Source organism: Gekko japonicus, unplaced genomic scaffold (genome assembly GCF_001447785.1).
Source record: "Gekko japonicus isolate JY-2015 unplaced genomic scaffold, Gekko_japonicus_V1.1 scaffold63, whole genome shotgun sequence".
In the NCBI taxonomy this organism is placed as follows: Eukaryota; Metazoa; Chordata; class Lepidosauria; order Squamata; family Gekkonidae; genus Gekko; species Gekko japonicus.
The window spans coordinates 1,122,900-1,144,360 of NW_015168654.1; the positions used below are offsets into that span (position 1 = coordinate 1,122,900).

At 45.6% G+C, this 21,461-nt stretch overlaps 1 protein-coding gene across 1 annotated transcript in view; it reads left to right on the forward strand.

Annotated features, from left to right (window-relative positions):
* Positions 1 to 21,461, forward strand: part of DTNB (dystrobrevin beta) — a 197,463-nt gene that overhangs the window by 71,575 nt on the left and 104,427 nt on the right. The window lies entirely within an intron of this gene.

Here is a 21,461-nt window from a genome sequence, read left to right on the forward strand (position 1 = left end):
AAATCTCCTTGCTCCCCCCCCCCCATGCCTTCTTACCCTGGGAAAGTTGATTCTCAGAGTTGTGGGGCCTGTTTGGAGTAATAGCTGTGTTGGTCAGTGGGATGCAGTGCAGAGGGGAAAGGGGGCAAAACTGTTTTTCCTGCCTCTTCTGTCAGCAGAGTTGCATTGTTGGAACAGGCAGGAGGGAATCATTTTTGTCCTTTCCCCATCTCACTGCAGCCCACTGACCACATGGCCGTTACTCCACACAGTTCCATGACTGTGGGAATCCATGTGGTCAAGATCTGAAGGACTGCCGGGGGGGGGGGGGCAAGGGGGGAAATCTCGATGTCTGTTGGTGTCTTCCCCCTCTGCATGGAGGACCTGGTAAATTTAGAATACTGCAAGGGAGATTATGACACCAACTTCTCTGCAGCTTATTGTGAGGCCAACTCCTACATAAATTTGTTGCTGCTGCTAGGTTTAATTCAGAGAGTGTTTTTGCAAGCACCAAAGGAGACTTCTGCTGCTTGGATGGTGAGATGGCTCTTGGAAGGGCAGCACACCAAGTGTGAGGTGGTAGCAAGCATGCAATCCTGTCCTTTTCAGAATATGTGTTTTATTCCCCCATTAAGGTTTTTTATTTTCATAATGTCTGCATAGACTGTTGGAACTGGAGAGACTTGGCAGTCCTTGAAATGCTGAGCAGCCCCATTAGGCAACAGGAAACAATCTCTTGGAATGCGGGGCCCATTCTGGTGTGCATTGGGACAAGAGGACTTGGGTCTGATGTTGATGTGTGCTTTTGCTGTTTCTTGAAATACTGCTTAGGCTACGATGGCAACAATTCAGCCTGTGGTGGAGCTACAGACACCCCCAACATGTGCTTGCAGAGACTTGAGGCTCAGCAGAACTCCAAGGATGTCACTCATGGGAAAGTGTACACGTGTGGTTCTCTTTTGCCTCCCATATTTCAAGCTTATAAAGAGACCAATCCTAAAACTGGGGGATAACTTTGTAAGTACCAAATGCTTTGGGCAGAAAGATCCCTGGTAGCAAGCCTGTGACAGAAATCTGCTAGTGACCCTGGAGACTTACTGCTGCCAGAGACTAACTTCGAATGCTTTGTTGCTGGTCTAACTCCGCACAAGAGGATATGCCCAGTGCTTTGTTGGCTGAAATGTGCTGAAGGCTTGCTTCAGTTGAGGTAACCATAATTGTTCTAATGCGGCACATCTTCCCTCCTTGAGCAAATAAATGGGTCACCCTTCAGTCTGTCTTCAAGCAAGGATTGCTTTGACAAACTAATTTTTCTTTCTTTGTAATATGATACTGTGTGGCCTTGACAGTAGGATACAGTGAAGTAGTGGGGTTTGATATCCAAAGACTAGGCCAGAAGGGAAGCACATGAGAGCTAGCAAACGGGATGGCATGGGTTGTGAGTAGTAGCCCCGAAGGGGTGTGTGGGTGGCTCTGGTCCATCTTAGGAAATTCTGATGACTGTGGGATCCAGCTTTGGCTCACCAGAGGCTGCCTTTGAGTGTGAGCACTGTTTAGCCTGAAGTGGTATCATTGGTGGGCTGGTCTTGGGGTGTGTATCTTTCTTCTTTCCTAATCTCCCCCCCCCCCCATGTCTCAGAGCCAGGGAAGGAGTAAGGAGAACTTCTTGTTTACATCTTGGTCTCTTTCTTTACTATCTTCTCAGATGAGAGGGAGTGTGTGCTTGCTGGTTAGGGGGCGAGACAATGACCGGAGGACAGGGTTTGGCCTGGAGCCTGCTGCTTGTTAACTAATCCAGGTAGCCCCAGTAAGAGGGCCAGGACTACTTATTTAAATGATTGGCTGAGCAGATGACAAGTTGCAAAACACCACTCCAGATAAGGATTTCCTCTTTTGTCCAAAGTGGATTCTTACAAGAAGTGTAAGAATCTACATGGGGTTGCCTTTGTCGTGAATTCGGAAGCTGCAACTAGTGCAGAATGCTGCAGCCAGGCTGTTGATGGATCTTCCTAGACGAGATCACATCCAGCCTGTGCTGAAAGCGCTGCACTGGTTGCCAATAGCGTACCGGGTTCGCTTCAAAGTGCTGGTTATTACCTTTAAAGCCCTATATGGCCAGGGACCAGCCTACTTAAGGGACCGCCTTTCCCCACATGTTCCCCCAAGAGCACTACGGTCGGGAAATCAGAACTTACTGGATGTGCCAGGTCCCCAGTCCATCAAACTCGTCATGACCAGGAATAGGGCGTTTTCGGTGGTGGCTCCTATCTGGTGGAATGAGCTCCCAGAGGAGATCAGGGCTCTGCGGGATCTAGCACAGTTCCGCAGAGCCTGCAAGACGGAGCTCTTCCGCCAGGCTTTTGAATAGGAGCCGCCATCGCCATTGTACCACCAACGCCCCATGATTTCTGTACATGGTCACCATGATGCGGGCACCTTGGGTGAGAATGGGATGTTTTAGGGGACGGCCATCTTGTTTTTAGGAGAGGAGCACCAAAATTTGTTCATTACTGTGATGTATTTTAATATTTTAATGTTTTCTATTGTTCTATTGTATTAGCTGGCGATTTGCCTTGTAAGCCGCCCTGAGCCTTCGGGGAGGGCGGGATAGAAATGTAAATGATAAATAAATAAATAAGTGGAGAAGGCTGTTGTGTAGAGCTGTTAATCTCTTACGTGTGTTACAGAATCACTTGCTTTGTGGTGACATGAAAAAGAAGGGGCTAACTGTTGTGGTTTTCAAAGTCAAATCCTATATTACCTTGCAGAGTTACCTTCTTAGGGATAGTTTCAGGAGGGTAGCCATGTTGATCAGGAGTAGAAGAGATTTGAGTCCAGTAGTACCTTAGAGACCAACAAGATTTTCGGGGTAGAAGCTTTTGAGAGTTTAAAGCACCCTTAGGTACAAGGGATCATGTATCTCATGAAAAGAGCTTTGACTCTCAGTATCTCTGAGGTGCTACTGGACTTAAGAACATAAGAGACGCCAATGTTGGATCAGGCCAAAGGCCCATCTAGTCAAACACTCTGTCACACAGTGGCCAAAAATACCAGGTGCCATCAGGAGGTCCACCAGTAGGGCCAGGACACTAGAAGCACTCCCAATGTTGACCCCCCCCCGCAAGCACCAAGAAGACAGAGCATCACTTGCCCCAGAGCCCCTACCAGTGTTCCCTCTAAGCTGAGTTAGTGTGAGCTAGCTCACAGTTTTTAGCCCCCGGCTCACAGATTTTTGTCTTAGCTCAGGAAGGAGGGCTTCAGAGCAAACTAATTCATGCAGCAGCCAAATCGCTCGCTCACAACTTTAATGCCAGGAGCTCACCAAGTAGAATTTTTGCTCACAGGACCCCACAGCTTAGAGGGAGCCTTGGTCCCTACCTATACCTTGTGGCTAATAGCCACTGATGGACCTCTGCTTGAATCTAGTTGAATCTAGTTAGTCTCTGAGGTGCCACTGGACTTGAACCTAGCTCTTCTTAGGGATAGGTGAAGCTTCGGCAACAACTGTGATTAACTTGTCACACTCTATAACATCCAGGTCTCTCTTCTTACCTTTGTACCTTCTTGTGCTTCTTGCCTCGAAACCCCTCTTGCCAAAAATGCCTAGTCTTGCAAAAACTCAGTCCTGTATCCAAACCATCTGCATGTTTTACAAATGAGCAGATTTACATGCTTGGAGCACAGAATTGGAGACTGCCCTGGGATTTCTTTGAGTCATGTCAACAGTATCTCTTGCCCTTACCATAAAAATTAGGATATAAAAATTAGCAAATAAACATTATAGATTTTCGTCCTTGGGTAACTCTAATCCTTAATGGAACAGATGAAACTGTGCCAATGAGATCATATGGCCATGTTAATCACTGCATTTCCCCTAAGCAATTTTGCTTTTTAAAATTTGGAATAAAGGAGTGTAGAATGACAGGCTTGTGGTATTGTACTTGCTGAAAAGGATATTGAGGGTTATCTAGCTGACTTTTCCTTTGCTTAACCCTCAGCCTCCATACTGGCTAAGGAAATATTTGTGAAGGGCTTAAGTCAGGAGCTGACAGCCATATCTGGCCCTCTGAATTTGAAATGGGAACCAAATGTGTTTTGGTTTTGTTTAGATCTATATGCTTTATCATGTCACCATTTATATCTGAAGTGACGCCTGCTTCCTCTTTTGTAAAAAGTATGTGCTTTTTCTCAAAGTGACAGCTTGAGGAGATATATATTTGAAAGTAGTATGCAGATGCTGTGACTGAGAAGAAAATATTTTACCTGCAAATAGATTGGTAATATTTTGAGAGTCTTGTCACATGGAAGCAGGAATTTTATGCACATTTACTTGGGATTGTCTCATTTAACAAAAGTGAAATGGTGCAGTTGTAAGTGCATTGTGCATGAATACTACATATGCTGGGACCTCTTGCTTTGTAATCCTGATTTGGAAGGGAAGCAGGAACAATTTGCCAGTTCAAATATAATGGCCAGCAATGGTTTGCATGACAGCAGAAGTCATTAATTGACTCCAACTGTGCCAGAGAGAGAACGCGTAAGCAGGGGGCTATGAACCTTGTTAGGATACAACATCTGAACTATCCCAGTAAACATGCTGAAAGCTGAAGGTATGTTTCTCTAACTCATCCGCCATAATTGTTTGTGCTGTAGAAACATCCAGCTGTGTTACTGTAGTGCATTGTAGTGAGGCTGTCCTTGAAAAATTGTCACCAGGTTAGAATACAGTGGCCAGAACCCTTTATAATGAGCATCTTAAACTTTTTATATACAGATGTAATATGCTTGGGATGATAGGCTTTGGTTGACAACCTGGCCATCATAATCAGAACCCGATGAAAGGTTTTCATTGGCTTTCAATTTATTTCTGCGCGTGAATTCAAACTGCTGGTTATAACCTTTAAAAGCCTGGATGAACAGGGACTGTATGTACTTGCCTGCCTGCTGAGATCGTCTTCAGAGTGAGATTGTAGTATACCCCATTTATGGAACTCCCTTCTGAGATCTGTCTGGCTCTTTCTGTTAGCTCGAGTGCTGGGAAAATGTTGGAAGAAACGTGGCATGAGTACCACCTTTAACTACATTGCACTGTCTTGAATCAATGTCTTATTTTTATGGTTGCTGACACGTTATCACTTATATTTATTATAATGATGGGTCTCTTGTTCTTCTGATGTAAAAATTTCCAATCAATTTATTTTGTGTATAGTTCGCCTTTCTCACTGAGACCCAAGGCAGATTACAAAACATAAAAATCAATGCACTCATATAGCATAAGACTGTCTGGAGGTGGTGGCACCTGACCCAGCTTCTCACCCCGCCCCCGCTGGCTTCAGCACTCAGCCCATCAGCCTTGCAGCTGAGCTCAGTGTCGTGGCAGCTATACAAGCCCTCCCTCTCCCACTCTCACCCAGCTAAGGCCCCAGCCGGGGATATAAAAGCATCAGGGATGCCACAGAGTAGTCCAGGCTCCCCAGTGAAGGGCAGGCTCCACCGAACCTTGCAAGCTGCAGGGCTGTGGTCGCCAGCAGGTGAGGTCATCACTTGGTGCTGCAGCGGGACTTTAGCTAAGGCAAGCACCTCCAAGGAGAGGGAGAAGGCTCAATGGAGTCTGGGTATCAAGACAGCAGCCCTTACCACCACCAGCAAGAGCCCAACGGAGACAGCCAAAGCCAAGAACTGGTTGGACTGCAGCCCCATGGAATGCCCAGGAGGCCAGGAAACAATGGCCCTGCAGGTGGTCCTTGAGGGATATGGCAAGGAAGCCGGCCGTCTGGGTTGGAGAGGGCAATTTAAAGAGGAGGTGCTCCAGCTCCTAGCTTAGGTGGTACAGGTGAGGCCTGGAGGTGGAGTTGGAGCTAACTGAGGAGGCACTTAGGGAGGCTTCAATACCAGACCAGGGAGGAGAAAGAGGAGGTGCTTGCCTTAGCTAAAGCAGCAGCCTCCTAGGGGAGAAGAGGGCAGGTTTGAATGCTGTAACCCTTGCTCCTATCCCCTTCACCTTGGCTCTGAGGCCTAGAGGAGCCCCAAAGGGGTGGGACATGACAGCAGAGGACCCTCACACAGACTTCAACTCTCTCCTTCACCAGAGCTTTGTTTACTTAATTGTGTTGAGGGAATACCTAATCAGTTTAGAGATTTCATTTTGAATGCTTCGGCTAGTTTAGCTTTTGTTGGCTGTTCGAAGAAAAGGTGTACCTACTTTTTGTTGTTGAGGATTTTCCAAGGCAAGAGGTGGTTTGACATTGCCTTCCTCTGCATAGTAACCCTGGATTTCCTTGGTGGTCTCCTGTCCAGGGCCTCCCCTGCCTTCCGAGAGCTGACAAGACTGGGGTACCCTGACCCATGCAGGTCAGGGCGTTTATACTTCGGTGGGAGATGAATATTCTAAATTCATCACAAAGACATTCAGTAATATTATCTGGATGGCTACTTTTCCTTTGCAAAGCATCCCTGGGAGGGGGTTATTTGCTATAAAGAAGAGGCATCAAGAGGAGGTTGTTAAAACCCTTCCCCTTGGGAAAAGCAGTGTACCAAAGAAGAGTTAAGCACCTTCTTTCCTCTGCAGCTTCTCTATCTCTATCGCAAGTCACCCCCCTTCCGATTTAGCATGTCCTCCTTGTATTTGTTGTCTTACATTCCTGAATTAATGTTCCATTTCCCTACATAATTTCTCCCCTTTTATTTAGAGCATTTGTTTTGCCATGGGCAAATCTAAATGTCACTGCTTACCATTTTTTGGTTTGTTTGTTTGTTTAGTACAGCTTAGAACCTGCATATATAACTATTCTGGGGGGTGGAGGGGTGGAAAGCAGCCCTTCTGAGGAAAAGTATGTTGACGTTGCCCTGGTTTTATTCCTTTTCCTGTTCAGGCATTTCTGCTTCAGTAGATATAGATGCAGTTGAATGGTGGCGACTCCTTTTTGACAGACTCTGCAGGGTCTCCCCCCCCCCAAGCAAGTGAAGCCAGTTGGCTGAACTGCATGAGTCCACTGAGGCCTTTTAGCATAAGGGAAAGAAAATGGCTTTGTGACTTAAAAATTACGGCTGAAATATAATTACTGGTCATTAGATTTTAGGTCAATGTTGCATAAATTACTAAATCACAGACTTTTGCCAGTGTTTGCTTGTGAAGTGTGGCAGTTTTATCCAGATTGTCTCTTAACTAGAAAATGTCATAACACTAATTCTGGAAGAAAATATACTTAAAGGCTCACAAAGCCCATTTAAAAAAAAAAAACCCCAAACAAAATTATTCTCTGAATTGCTATGGTTGAAGAGTACAAGGTGTTGTTTTGCAGATGCAATTGGGGAAAGTAATTAGTGCAGCAAAGCAAATAATCTTCCTTCTGATGTAGCTCTTCATTGTGTCTGATGCAATACTGGCCTTTGTCGTTCCCTGATCAAGCAAGCCAGCCAAACTGTGACAGATGGCTTCAGGTGAATTTGGAGCATGATGCTGAAGCATTGCTATGTAGCACAGCCTGCCTGTCGCACCAGCCTGTGTCGCCAGGAAAGAAAATGGCATCTTGCTTGCACAGGAAGGGGAGGCCAGGTTGCTGCCGCCTGTGGCGAGAGCAAAGGGGACTGGGGGAAAATCAGGAACCAGTACAGCATAATGCCATCTGCTTGGACTACATTGCCCCTGCTCACTCCTTACAGTTTGTCAACATATAAGGGTAAATTCCAGAAGGGCTACTGTTAGTCTGTTGCAGTGAGAACAAACGGGAGCCTTTAAGCATCTTAATGACAACACATTTTTTTTATTCCAGTGTAAGCTTTTGTAGTCTAGAGCCCCCCACCCTCCATATACAAGGGCAAGTCGCTCAGTGGTTCTGTCTGCAGCCCCAAAGGGTTAGAAATGTATGAGAGAAAAAAGTGGGGATGCTGGCTTTTCTGACAGGAGCCTATGGACAGTGCACATTTTGTTTGTCGTTCCAGGGATGGAGCCCACTGGAGTAAGGGAAGCTCCCCTTTCTCCCATTTTCAGGAGCCCGGGATGGCTTTTTCCCTTTCCTGGGAAGAATCTAGAAGGCTGCAATAGGAGGCAGGACTTTGAGGGGTGTGGACTTGAAAGGGTTTGGTGGATGGCTCTTGCTTCTTCGTAAGAGGACTGGTGTAAGGATTTTTCAAGGATTTTCCCTGGTCTCTCTGTTTGAGAAGTTTTGAGAGGGTGCTGTCTCCCCCCCCCCTTTGTTTTCCTCTAAGATACAGTTTGATTGGCATCCCTGAGTATAGGGGAGCTCTGTGTTCTTCGCCACAAGTACTCAGTTCTTGTGACATGATGCAGTCAGGATTTCATGTCTTGAGAGGTGGGTGAGGACTGAGGAGGGCTTTAGCTACACAAGTGAGCTTGATGTTCAGCCAAGCTGCAAAATGCTTGTAGCCCTGGCCAGGAGTGATGGACGGGGGGGGGGGGGGGGGGGGGTTTCCAGTTTGGCGCGTTTCCAGCTCTCTCTGATATCTTGGATGTGTAAGTGATAAATCACCCACACTGATGGGTAATCAACAGTACATTTTATCTTATATTTTTTTAATTTACTTTTAAATAGGGAGAGGGCAATGGATTTTTTTTTTTAATCTTCTGACTTGTAGGTGCTCTGAACTGCTTGAAGGAAGAGTATGAGGTAAAAGCATAACGAGCTGACCCAGGAATGTGGCTTTAAAAGATGCAGCCATTGCTGAAGTTCTCTTGACTTCCTGGCTGAGGGGGCTGGCAACTGTGACAGTCCTTAGGTCAAATCTGTTCTCCACCTGAGATCAACAGAAGGGAGGTCACTTGATCCCTCCCTTCAGGATTGTGTGGAAATGTACTCAGGAGATGGTGGTGGGAAAAGGGGGGGGGGGGAGAGAAGAAGGACCCTGTCTTGTGTTTTCCCTTCTCCCCAGAAAAATTCCCTGAGACGTTTTCAGGCAAAACTAGTGACTGAGCTAAATGTTTGTTTTTTTCCTTTTGCTTCCTCTCCGAGTTTCACAGAATCAGCCTGAGATGGACTGTTCTGTGGTGGATGGGAGTGTAATGGTTTTGGATTAACAATTGTCTCCCAAATAACTTTATACCAATAGAGGCAGCTCCTGCCCTCAGGCTTTAAAGTCCAGGACACTGGGTGAAAGGGAAGGGAACATGGCTTCGACAGCTAGAATTTGTATACTGGTGGTCTCATTTAGAAGGAAGTAACAGAACTCTCCTGTGGCTGCTGCTGCTCTAGCTAGTAACAAGAGCTAGATCCCCCACACACACACACACAGTTTGTGTTTCTGTTCCAATTTGTTAGACCCTGACTTCATGAGACAGGTTGGTACAGGTTCCAGTTTTCTCACCACGTAGGAAGAGCTTTCTGATAAATGAGACCTTGAAAATGTGACAGCTCGATTTTTGGGATCTTTCCTTCTAAGTTATATCACCTATCAGTCTGGCTTCTCCTTATTGTTGGAGATGCCTTGCCTTTTCCAGGAGTGTGGAGACAGGGCAAAAGCTAACCCTCAGCTTGATAACTAATTTGTCACCTTAAGGCCCATGAAGAGACTCAATTCAGTGCCTTTAGAGTAGATGCTTCTGAAGCTCCCCTCGTCCCCCTCAATTTTGGAGGGAATGAGCCATGTTAGCCTGTTATAACCAGAATAACATATTCCTCTTGTGGCAACTCAAAGACTAAAAGATTTATTGCAGCAAAAGGGCCAGGTGCCTCTACAAGTTCTGTATCTGACTTGCGTGGTACAGCTTGGCCATTCTCAGTACAAGGCCCTAAGTTAGATCTAAAATCTTCGGTTACTAATATTTTGGGAAACTTGGGCAAAACTAATCATGCCATTTTTCATAAATGCAACGAATAGGAGCAGTTGGAACAAATACAGTTATTTAACGGTGGGAAATCAGTAACATCAGGCATTAGGCAGAGAGCAGTCCCTCAGCTGGGCTCATTTCAGTCCAATCATGTGGGAACTTAAAAATCTATCTTGTGATATTTTGCTGTCCTAAGGGTCAGTTATGATGGATAGGATCATTATCCTTCTCCCTTTATTCCTAAAGCTGTGAGGAATTCTAGACTCTGTTGCCAATATACAGGGGCATGTTGGCTCAGTACTTCTGTACCAAGAGAAATAGTGGAAGGGTCAAGGTGAGAGAAGGTTCCTACCTTGCCTCAAGTGACCTTGCATGTAAAGGAAGCGATTGTTCCACTGTGGGAGGCTGATTTTCCTCTTTTTCCTGCCTTTCCTCCAAGGAGCCCACGGTCCAACACACTAACCACTCAACCATTGCTTGCAAATCCCTCTCTGTAGAATATTTCCCAAGGAATTCCTTTTGCAAGTTTTCTTTAATGATTCTCTCTCTTGGTGAGTTTGGGGGATGTGTTTGGCTTTTTGCACTGTTGCTGTTTATGGATGGAGATGTTCAGTAAACCAGACAGAGTAGCTCGAAACAGATTTGTCAGCTTTCCAATCCTATTCTTTCTCCAGAGAGCTCAGAGTAGCATATGTGACATTCCCATTTTTAAATTCCCAGCAAGTATTTTAATTAAGTTAGACCAGTAAACCTCTTGGCAGCAGGGACTGGTCACTGTGCTGACTCTTGATTTTTTTTTTTTAACCAAGTTCAAACCTTTGGGGCCCCCCCCCCCCCCCCCCCCCCAGGAGAGCACCCTGTGGCTCTGAAAACTGAATGCAACTGTGTTAATCACTCTTTGGGAGAAGAAGTACTTCCTTTTATCTGTTCTAACCTGACTGCTCAGCAATTTCATTGAGTGCCCACGAGTTCTTGTATTGTGAGAAAGGGAGAAAAGTACTTCTTTCTCGACCTGCTCTATCCCATGCATAATCTCATAAACCTCGATCGTGTCACCCCTCAGCGGTCATTTCTCCACGCTAAAGAGCCCCAAGGATTTTAACCTTTCTCAGGCTGATGTACTTGCTCTGGGGCACCAGGAGAGGAAAATGCTGGGATAAGTAGGAAAGGGAAGGAAGAAGCTGAGAACTTGGCAGGGTAGAAGTAGCTCACAAGTTGGCCACTCGTTGAGGAGAAACAGAGTTGTGAGTTGTCAGAGTTGCATTTTTGAGGCCTCTGTGCCAGTGTGGATATCATGCTTGAAAATAATTTTTCTTTGGTTTTCTGCCTGTTGGTCACTGTCCAATGCAGGGCCTCACTGAAGGACATTGCAACTACTGCACTTGTTCCTTTGTTTTATACGCATTTATACACTTCCTGTCTTGGATTATGGGCCTGTGGGGAGGATCTATCTATGTAAAACATTTCTTGTTTTTATTCTAACATGCCATATTAACATTAAATATTAGCATTATTACTTGTGTGATTAGAAAGTGCAAAAATAGTCACTGCAATCCTTGAGTCCCCATTTCAGGAGCTGCACTGTTTTGCCCAGTAGACAATATAAGTAAGCAGTGAGTTATGTGAGTAATTAATGTGGGAGGGCTAGCCAGTCACAATGAAGTCTACTGTGGCTCTCAGTCTTGCGTTTTTGTTTATTTGCATTATTTACAGTCCTCCTTTTCTCACTGAAACTCAAGGCAAGGTCACACAGCAGAAGACCATTTAAATCAGCAGGAATGGGATGTCCAATAAAACAGCACACAAGGGTTTGCATTGGAGAAATCAGAAAGCAGAGCTGAAACCCAGCTGAAACAAAGCATGAGCACTAACATGACATGCTAAATGATGCAGAAATTACATAATAAGATCATGCTTAAAGCAACCGACCATGCACACTATACTCAGGAGTATAGTCCAGTGTTATCCGTTTACCCAAGCATCTTTCTGAAATGTTATTATAATAAAGCCCTCTTACCTGTATAAAATGGCCCTCCTGAACAATTCTGTGTTGCATAGTTGATGGAAAGCCAGGAGGGTGGGCGACTTTTTGACTTCATCAGGCAGACCATTCCATAGGGTGGGGGCCACAATAGAGAATGCGCATCTACAGGCAGTTGTTGATTTTGCCCATTTGCAGAAGGTCCTGCTCTAATGAGTGATGCTGTCATGGTGGAGCATAGGGAGAGAAGTGGTCCTACAGGGACCAAGGTCATGAAGGGCTTTGTATGTGATGGACAGTGCTTTGAATTGAACTCAGTAACTGATAGGCAGCCAGTGGACTGAGTGCAAAATGGGAGTAATGTGCATGCTCTGCCTAGCTCCTGGTAACACCTGGGGCTTCTGAACTGACTATGTAGAGTGAATGGCAGTAGTCTAGTCTCGATGTTACCATGGCATGGATCAAGGTGGTCAGATTGGCTGAGTCAGTGTACGAGGCAATCTTGCGGGCTAAATTTAAGTTGGAAGAGATTTTTGCAGCTACATTAATTTGCTTCTCCAACACCAATGCTGGAACCAGTATAACCCCAGTCTCTTAACCGAGTCAGCAAGGGTCAGCTGAATCCCATAAAAAATGTCCTTCAAGAGGCCATGATCTCGGAAGCTAAGCAGGGCTGATCTTGGCAAGTATTTGGATGGGAGACCTCCAAAGAATACCAGGACTGGGAGGTAGAGGGAGGCTATTAAGCCACTACTCTGAACATGCTCCATGCCCCAGTAGGAGTCGCCAGAGGTCGCCATGACTTCCAGGCATGGGCACACACACACAAATGCAAAAATAGGGGGGAAAAGGTCCTTCAAGAGCTCTGCCTTCCCAGCCAGCATCACTTCTGCCTTCTCTGGGTTCAGTTTCAATTTACTTTCAGTCATTTGACTACAACAGTGAGGCAGTGACTCAGGACCTCTACTGCATTGCCAAGGGATTTGGATAAAGAGCTGAGTGTCATCTGCATATTGATGACATCCAATTCCAAAGCTACAAATGATTTCTCCTAAAGGCTTGCATAGAGGTTGAATAACATGGGGCTAAGATTGTGCCCTGTGGAGCCCTGCAAGACAGTTTCCTCACTGAAGATACCAGGTCTCCAATGGCAACCCTTTGAGTCTGATCCATGAAGAAAGATTTAAGCTACTCCAAGGCACATTCCCTGATGTGTCCTTGTGCTTCCAAATGCCTCAACATGGTAGCATGGTTTACTGTATCAAAGGCTGCGGATAGATCCAGTAGGAGCAACAAATAAGCATAGCCTTTGTTGGCATTCAGACAGAGGTCATCAACCAAGACCACCAGGGTGGTTTCTGTCCCATAGCCTGGCTTGAAACCAGACACATGAATTATTATAAAAGACCTGGAGCTGTTTTTGTGCTGGTCTTTTTAAACACATTTCCCACTAGGAACAGCAATTTAGAGACTGGGTGATAACTGGCCACATCAGTTTTCTACAGGGATGGTTTTTTAAGTAGTGGAAGGATAACCACCTCTTTGAGTGGTCAAGGACATGTGCCACAAGTTAGTGGCTGGATTATGATTTACATCAAGGGTTCATTATTGTGGTCCTTATATGATTTTGGCAGCCCGGATTGGCAAGTGGTGGCCTTCACACATCCCAGGAACTGGTTGGCCATTTTGTGGGACAAGATGCTGGACTAGATGAACCCCTGGTCTGATCCAGCAGGGCTCTTCTTATGTCCTTATGATCCTGTCAACATCCATCCCAGGAACTGGGTCAAAATGGTCCCTAAGCAGACAGGATGAAGTATTAGGCCATTTTTCCACTTGGCCTATTACATCCAGCATCCAGATCAGAGCATATTTGCCTTATTTTTTATCAGCAAAAAACTTAGTAAAGGTATCACAGCTAAAGGCTCAGATTTAGGAGTCAGCAGATGTTGAGATATGCATGTTTGCTGCATTTTCGTAATACAGCTTGTTTTTTATAATTAATTGCCTATGAAGAGGATTTTGGTTTTGAATCTCATGATTGCTCCACTGCTTCTGGCATGGTTGGTGCCAGAATCCTCTGCCACATGGTAAGCTGAATGTCCCAGTGCATGCATTGGCTGACAGGTAAACAAGTACTCTGAATAAATAAATTATTAAATTATGTACAGCAAATATGAACAGTGTTCAGTTCTTTTTCTTGCCATTCTTTAATATACTGGGTCTTTTTAGAATTGGCTTAACATTTTGTGCTGGGTCTTACAAACTGCATGCAGAAAATGCTCCCAAATCTCTTCTACATTTACCCAGGAAACTTTCTGGGAACTCAGAAAGCTAATGTTAGATGACATGATTGGACTCAGGGGGCTGCTGTAACATCAGCCTGGCTTCCCTTTTCCCCTAGCGAAGTCTCTTGCATCAGTGAGAAATCTGTTGGTGGAAAACCGAGAAGAGCGAGGAGAGATGATGTCATCTGATTCTCTCTCTTAACTGTAGCCCACTGTGCCAGGGCTCTTGACTTGCAGTTCCAACCCACTGTGATTGTTTTTAGGGGCAACAGCTGTATTTATATATAACTAGGAAAAAGGCCCGTTGTGGAAATAAATACAATGGCCTCTAGAAAGAGGCTCTGGGCGGGTGCCCTGGCCTTGGAGACTCAGTGTCAATTTGCCGTGGCGACCTCAGCAGGGTATAATGACACTGAGCCCACAATTTTCTCCAGAGGAACTGATCTCTTTTACCTAAAGAACAGTTGTAATTTTGAGTGATCTCCAGCCCTCACCTGGAGATTGGCAACAATGGTTCCCCAAAAGAGAATAGTTTGTTTGGAGGGTGGAGTCTATGGCTTTGTACCTGTCCGAGGTCCCACGCCTCCTGAAACCTCACCCTCTCCAGGCTTCATCCCTGACATCTCCAGGAATTTCCCACCTGGAGTTGGCAACCCTGTCTCCTTCCCAGCCAATCATCAACCTACCTTTATTTCCCCCTCACTCTTCAGTTTTCCACCCCCCACACACCTGCAGCCTTTCCTGTGCTCTGAAGCCCTGACTGATACGTCACATTGGCTGTCATACGGGGGCCACCTCAGCAGCATATAAGGATACAGAGACCACCATTTTCTCCAGGGGAACTGATCTCTGCCATCTGGAAAGCAGTTGTAATTCTGAGTGATCTCCAACCCACACCTGGAGATTGGACACATTTTAACTCAGAACAACAAACTGTCAATCAAGTCGCATATGCAAACGACCTCTGTGTTCCGAGGCAAAGGCCAATGAGGCTGCATATGCAAATAACCTTTGTGTTCTGAGAGGAACAGCAAAATGTTTAGAATGTTGGAGGCAGGACTCAGGCAAAGCAGCCAGTGGATAGGGAGACTCTCTGAATGACAGATCAGAGAGCGAACTGATTTTGGACCGTGTGGAATGTTCTAGAGAAGTGCCACCACCATTCGGCTTTTATTTATAAGGGAGATGAGACAGTAGGATACAAGTCTTATTGGCTAGCTGTGTTTGTCTGTAGCAGTAGAAAAGAGCAAGTGTCCAGTAGCACCTTAAAGACTAACAAAATTTGTGGCAAGGTATGAGCTTTCATGAGTCACTGCTCACTTCTTCAGATAGAATGTAAGAGCAGCTATGTTTTATTGAAGATTCATGCTAACCTCTTCCTCCCCCCCAAAAAAAGGCTGGTGGAAGGTGAGTCTGTGGGGTGAGGCACTGCCCACAGGACTGGGAAGGGGTCCCTTCTATCAAACCTTCAAACCTTCAGGTCAGACTTTCATAAGGATCAGGCTGAACCCCATGAGCCAATTTCATAAGACATTCCCAACTCATATTTGATGTGCTAGAAAATGTAACAGGCAGCAGCTGAGACTTTGAAGTAGCGGTCAGGGGCAGCAGCAGAATGTGAGGGGCTCCATTCCAGAGCACCTTGTTTGCTACCTCAGACCTTTCCATGGCTCTTTGACTCTTGTTTCAGACTCCGATGTTGCTACCTGCTCCTCCTCTGCATCTTGCTCAATAAACAATTCACTGCTTTTCTCATTATTTGGTATTGCTACCCATTGCCTGTCTTCAGGTGGCCTCATGCTTGAGGTCACTTCCTTCAAGGGTCTTTCCTTGGTACTTCTTGGAGCCCACCATGCCAGGATATTTTTTTTTTGGCTATTGTTATCAGTCCCTTGTTACCCTCTGATAACTCTTAACATGAAATTTGGAGGGAGGGGGAGAGACACTGATGCTAGTGGAGGAGTAGAAGTAAGGGGAGACAGAATGAAGACCCCACCTTTTGGGTTTGGGTTGGGAACAATATGGAGAGAAGAGGAAGCTATGAATTTTGAGTTGCAAGCCACCTATTCACTGCCAGTTGGGTCTACTCCAGCCATGCGTGATCTGAATGCAACATTTGTGTTTGCAAGAGATCCTGAGGCTGCCTCTCATGGATCACATGTGGCTCTTTTTTTTTTGCAGGCCCCCCCCCCCAATATTGCTTTGCAGTCAGACTGGCCCTGAGTGCAACTTTATCAGAAAACAGCTCTCTCTCTCCCCACCACACCCCAGTCTCTGGGGGGAAGATATTTCAGTGGTCACTGCCCATGTCAGCTTTCTTCTCATGGCATTTGTTGGGAGAGGTTTCCATTTTTGCTTCAGGTAACTCATTCTATAGGAGCTGCGGTGGCTCAAGTGCTTAAGACGCTGAACTGCAGGCTGTGGAAGGTCAGTAGTTCAGCAGTTCGAGACCCGAGTTGCCGCATGACGGAGTGAGCTCCCGTCTCTAGTTCCAGCTCCTGCCAACCTAGCAGTTCGAAAGCAAGAAATTGCAAGTAGATAAATAGGTACCGCTTCGGTGGGAAGGTAACAGCGTTCCGTGCGCCTTGGTGTTTAGTCATGCCAGCCACATGACCACGGAAATGTCTTCGGACAGCACTGGCTCTTCGGCTTTGAAACGGAGATGAGCACCGCAACCCTAGAGTCGGATTCGACTGGCTTTCGAGCAAGGGAACCTTTACCTAACTCATTCCATATTTCAATTCCTTCTTAACTCTAGCAAACCAGGGAAGTAGGTGTTTGCAAACCAGGGCTAAATAGAATCTTGAGTTGTGTGTTAGCTTGCAGACAGGCTGGTCACTTGCTTTCTGTCTGTCTAGTACACTTTCCTCCGGCATATAGCCTTCTCCCTTTCTCCTTTACCCTTACAACAGCCCTGTGAGTTAGTTTAGGTTCAGTGTGTGACAGGCTCAAGGTCACCCAGTATACTTCATGGCACTATACCACATTGGCTGTATCTGGATTTCTTTTTTCTTTGCAAAGACGTATTGCTTTGCAGCATTGGTCTTTTATTTATTTATTTGTTGCCTTTTAAGTTAAACACCCTGGGGAGGTTTATAGAGAATATCCCTATGTGACTGTTACCACTCTGTCAGGGAGACAAGTAGCGGCTGTGCAGGGCACTCTAATATGTGGTGGTATATCAGGAACTGGTCTGGAAAGAGCCGACTATGGGAACAGTTGAGCCTGGCTCATAGTAGAAAGTAGGTGGAGCCCTGGAGGGTGAAGCTGCTCTACTGGAGGAAATCAGAGGCCGTGTAAGCTAATGGGCAGACTGGAAGTAAGAAAAGAACCTGCCCTATTCTGAGTGGTGTTGCAGCAATGGAACACTGTATTGTATGTTGAGCCAGTTTGGTGTAGTGGTTAAGTGTGCGGACGCTAATCTGGGAGAACCGGGTTTGATTCCCCACTCCTCCACTTGCAGCTGCTGGATGACCTTGGGCAAGCCATAGTTCTGTAAGAGCTGTTCTCTTAAGGACAACTCTGGAAAGAGCTCTCTCAGCCTTGCCTACCTCACAGGGTGTCTGTTGTGGGGAGGGAAAGGCGTTTGTAAGCCGCTCTGAGACTCCTTTGGGTAGTGCAGGGTGGGGTATAAATCCAATCTCCTCCTCCTCCTCTTCTTCTTCCTCTTCTTCTCATTGAAAATATGTAACCCATCGGATGCACTGGATCTCAAAATACACTGTTGTCATTTTGGCAATGTTTCTTAACGATGTTGCCAGGAACAATCTTTTGCATGCTTAAAATATTTAGAGATTTAGTTGGATTTTAATGAAGGGCTTGCAGCTTTCTTTTACAGATGCTTGTAGGTGCATCGGAGATCAGCTTTAATGGGTCTTGTAAAAGTCAGCCCATCTGAATGCTTACAAACATCCTCTGAAGTGGGTGGAAAGCACGAGTTTTATTTGAAAAGTGCTGGAGCCTGGAGGGGAGGCCTCGGTGTCCCTGGGAGGTTGGCAGTCTTATAGAGGTCTGGCAGCCAGTACTGTTCAGTTTGACGGGAAATTCAGATCCTCAGACGTTCAGGTCATTTTGTGTTCAGAGGGTGTATCATCCATCATGGATAGTTTCAATTCCTTAAATGTCTGAAGCTGTTTTGGGTATTTTCCCTGAGAGAGAAGAAGATGACTGATCCATGTAACCCAGTGTCTTCTACTCAGCCACTCTCCTGGGTCTGAAGCCTTTTTCCAACTCTGCTGTCTGAGATTCTTTTAACTGGAGATGCCAGAGATTGAATCAGGAACCTTACATATGCAATGCTCTATCAGTATGCTGCCAGTAAGCCGCGGCTTCCACCCCATGCCTTTTCTTGACCTTTTTTTTCTTTTTCTTTTTTTCTCATTAACATTTTATTGGTAGGATTAAAACAATAAAACAAATATAACAATAAAAATATACATAAAGGTCATAAGAACAGTTATACATTCAAACCAACACACTAATTACAAAAAAGTAAGCTTTAAAGAATGATACATTCTTCAATAAATCTTTGAACAAAGTAACTTATTTTAGCCTCAATTTGTAATTGATGCCTGTACTGTTTGTTGCTTTAGATACAACCAAGTGTCTTCTGCCCTCAAGAATATCTGTAGACATTCAATGATATATCTAATCCTATTTAACACAAAGTACTGGAATCTGTTTAACTTTTGCTAAAGCAGAATAAACAGAGGCTGTTAGGTATATGAATCTATATGAGCACACCCAATATTTTTGTATGCCTGCAACTAAAGAAATCAAGGCCTCAAGCATGTGAACTCTGCTCTCCCTTTACAAGTGCTGGTTAAACATCTTCTGGGGCTTGTGACTTTTTAAAAAGGCTTCTTTCTTCCTAGAGCTGTTTAAGCACCTGCATTAGCAAGACAACAGGCTCTACACACAGGTAAAGATTGGCTGGCTGTCCTGCCTGGCTCAGATACTCCGCACCCTTATGTTGTGCATGTCCGTCCAGTTTGAGGCATTGTTTTTTTGTTTTAGAGCTCCCATTCTCTGGGATCAGGATGAATGCATGAGATTTTTTTTCTTCATGTGCAGCTTTGAAGCTGCTTTTTGCTGAGTCAAACTATCAGGCTGTCAAGGTCAGCACTGTGTACTCTGACTGGCAGTAGCTCTCCAGGGTCCCAGGCTGAGGTCATTCACATCTCTTGATCCCTTCTTAACTGGAGAGGCCAGGGATTGAACCAGGGACCTTCTGCATGCAAAGCAGATTGCCTCTGAGCCACAGCCCTACCCTGAACGGAATAAAAGTGCAGTTTTACTCCGAACAGCATTTGTGCTTTGTATGTGGGGTGACTCCAAGGAGACTTCTCTGGAGGACTGTTTTTGACGTGTCTTCCCTCCTCCCCAGCTCTTTGCCTGTCTGCTTTCTTCCCTTGTGTTGTGTCCTCCTTTCCTGCCTCCAGCATCTGAGTGTGTTTCTCTCCTTTATACAGTCAAGAAAATCATGCTTCAAAATGAAGTAGCTGGACACATGTGCTTGTGTGTGTGTGTGAGAGAGAGAGAGCGAGAGCTGTGACTGTGTTTATCTGATGTCCTTGGGAGGGAAGGGAGGTTTCCATGTTGCCTGGGGAGAATTTAAGTCGTGGTGATCTGACAGTTGTCACCTGAGTCAGATGAAACATGCTATTATTCATTTAGGAGGATAGCTGCGCTTTAAAAGATTTGTTCAGTCCCTGAGAACCGGCATAGATGCAGATGAACAAGGAGCTGTCCAGGCTTCCTCGTCTCTTTGTGTGTTTGTCTACAAAGCTTAAAGGGGAAAAGCAGAAAAGAGCCGGTCCTCGTAATCAAAACTGCCTCTGGCCAAAGTGCTGTGGGGTGTGGGTGTGTGTGAGGGTGTCTCGTGCCTGTTCTCTCTCACCTTGATTGCTCGAGACAGAAAGGGGTGTGCAGCCGTCTTGAAAATGTGCTGTCGGGGTGGTACCTGCTCTTCCCTGAAAGCACAGCCTTCTGCGAGCAGGAGATCCTCAGTCATGTGACGGCTCCGTTTCCTTAGAAACGACAGTGGAGGAGTTGCCTTTGGATGCCTATTCGGTAAAGGAAGGAAGAGGCAGTTGCTACTGAGCGCAGAAGGTTTGCTGTATTTGCTTCTATCCCCCCTGCCTTTTTGCTGCTCTAGGTCTGGCAGGATCTTTGCATGCTGTCCTCAGGAGCCGGGAATCCTTCTCGGGGGGGCCCAGTGAACTTCTTGGGATGCTGTTGATAAAAACATAACCTTTCCCTGGCAGTGATTTGTGGCTCTTTTGTTACAGTGGGATGGATGTGTGAAGGGCTGGAGTTGTAGCGTGAGCAGGTTGCTAGTGCTCCCCCCACCCCACCCCTTTGGCTTCTGTAAACGGATTGCAATAGCAGCTGGTGGCAGAGGGGACAGAGAAGAGGATTTGTACTGGGGGGGGGGACGACGGGTATCTGTCTGATGGCACAGTGCTGGAAAAAGACTAACTTCCTGAACAGTTATAAGTTACTGTTCGATACTTGCTCAAAGGAGGAAGTGTTTGTGAAGTAGCATCTCGTAGACACGCTTGGTTATGAGTAGACAGGTGGAGGTGAGAGGGGGAGGCAGCTTAAACACTTCTTCAGACTCAAGTGGTTCATGTTCTTGCTGAAATGGAATTAAGTATTGGAGCCCAAACAAAAGAATGATGGATTTATCTTGTTTGGCATCATTAGTCAATGAACTATTCAGTGTTCTGGAGATTACATGTAAGCGGTGATCAAGTGGTCCCTGACAGGTGGGTGTTTTCGTGTCAGTCCGTGTATGCATGGATTCACCCCCACCCCACATGGTACTCTGTTTATTCTTTCTGTGTGGGTTTTTTAAATCCAGCTGTAGGAGAACTTCTTAACACTGGTACCAATTGAATTCTTCCCACTGGAGCAAACTTAATTATAACTCCTCTAGGTTAGCATTTTCTTTTTAAATCAAACCTTTCAGACTGTATTGTGTGTTCTTTTTTATTGTTATTATTGTTATCAGAAGAACAGATGCTCTTGGTTGTCCTCTACAGTGAAATCTAGTGTGGTGTGGTGAGTTGATAATTTGCCCGAAGGAAAACTGGCGTGCATGAATGTTTAAAAAACAAACAAAAAACAACCCTTTTTGCTGTCTTATTGAAAGATGCGTGGGAGTGCCAAGCTAGGCAGAGTGGCAGGAGGCTGTTAATCCTGCCTTTAGAATTGAGACAGTTATGAAAATATTGCTCAGTTCACCAGTCACTTCAACAAGCTCATTCCGGGACAGCAGTCCCTTTTCTTGTTTGTGGCAGCTTCTAGAAAACCAGAAGATAATTCCAGAGCCAGTATTATGACAACTGAAGAGCCCAGTGAAGCAAGAACTGTTACAAATTTGGCCCAAGTTGCTGTCGGCCTTTGGGGCAGGCTAGGGAAATTA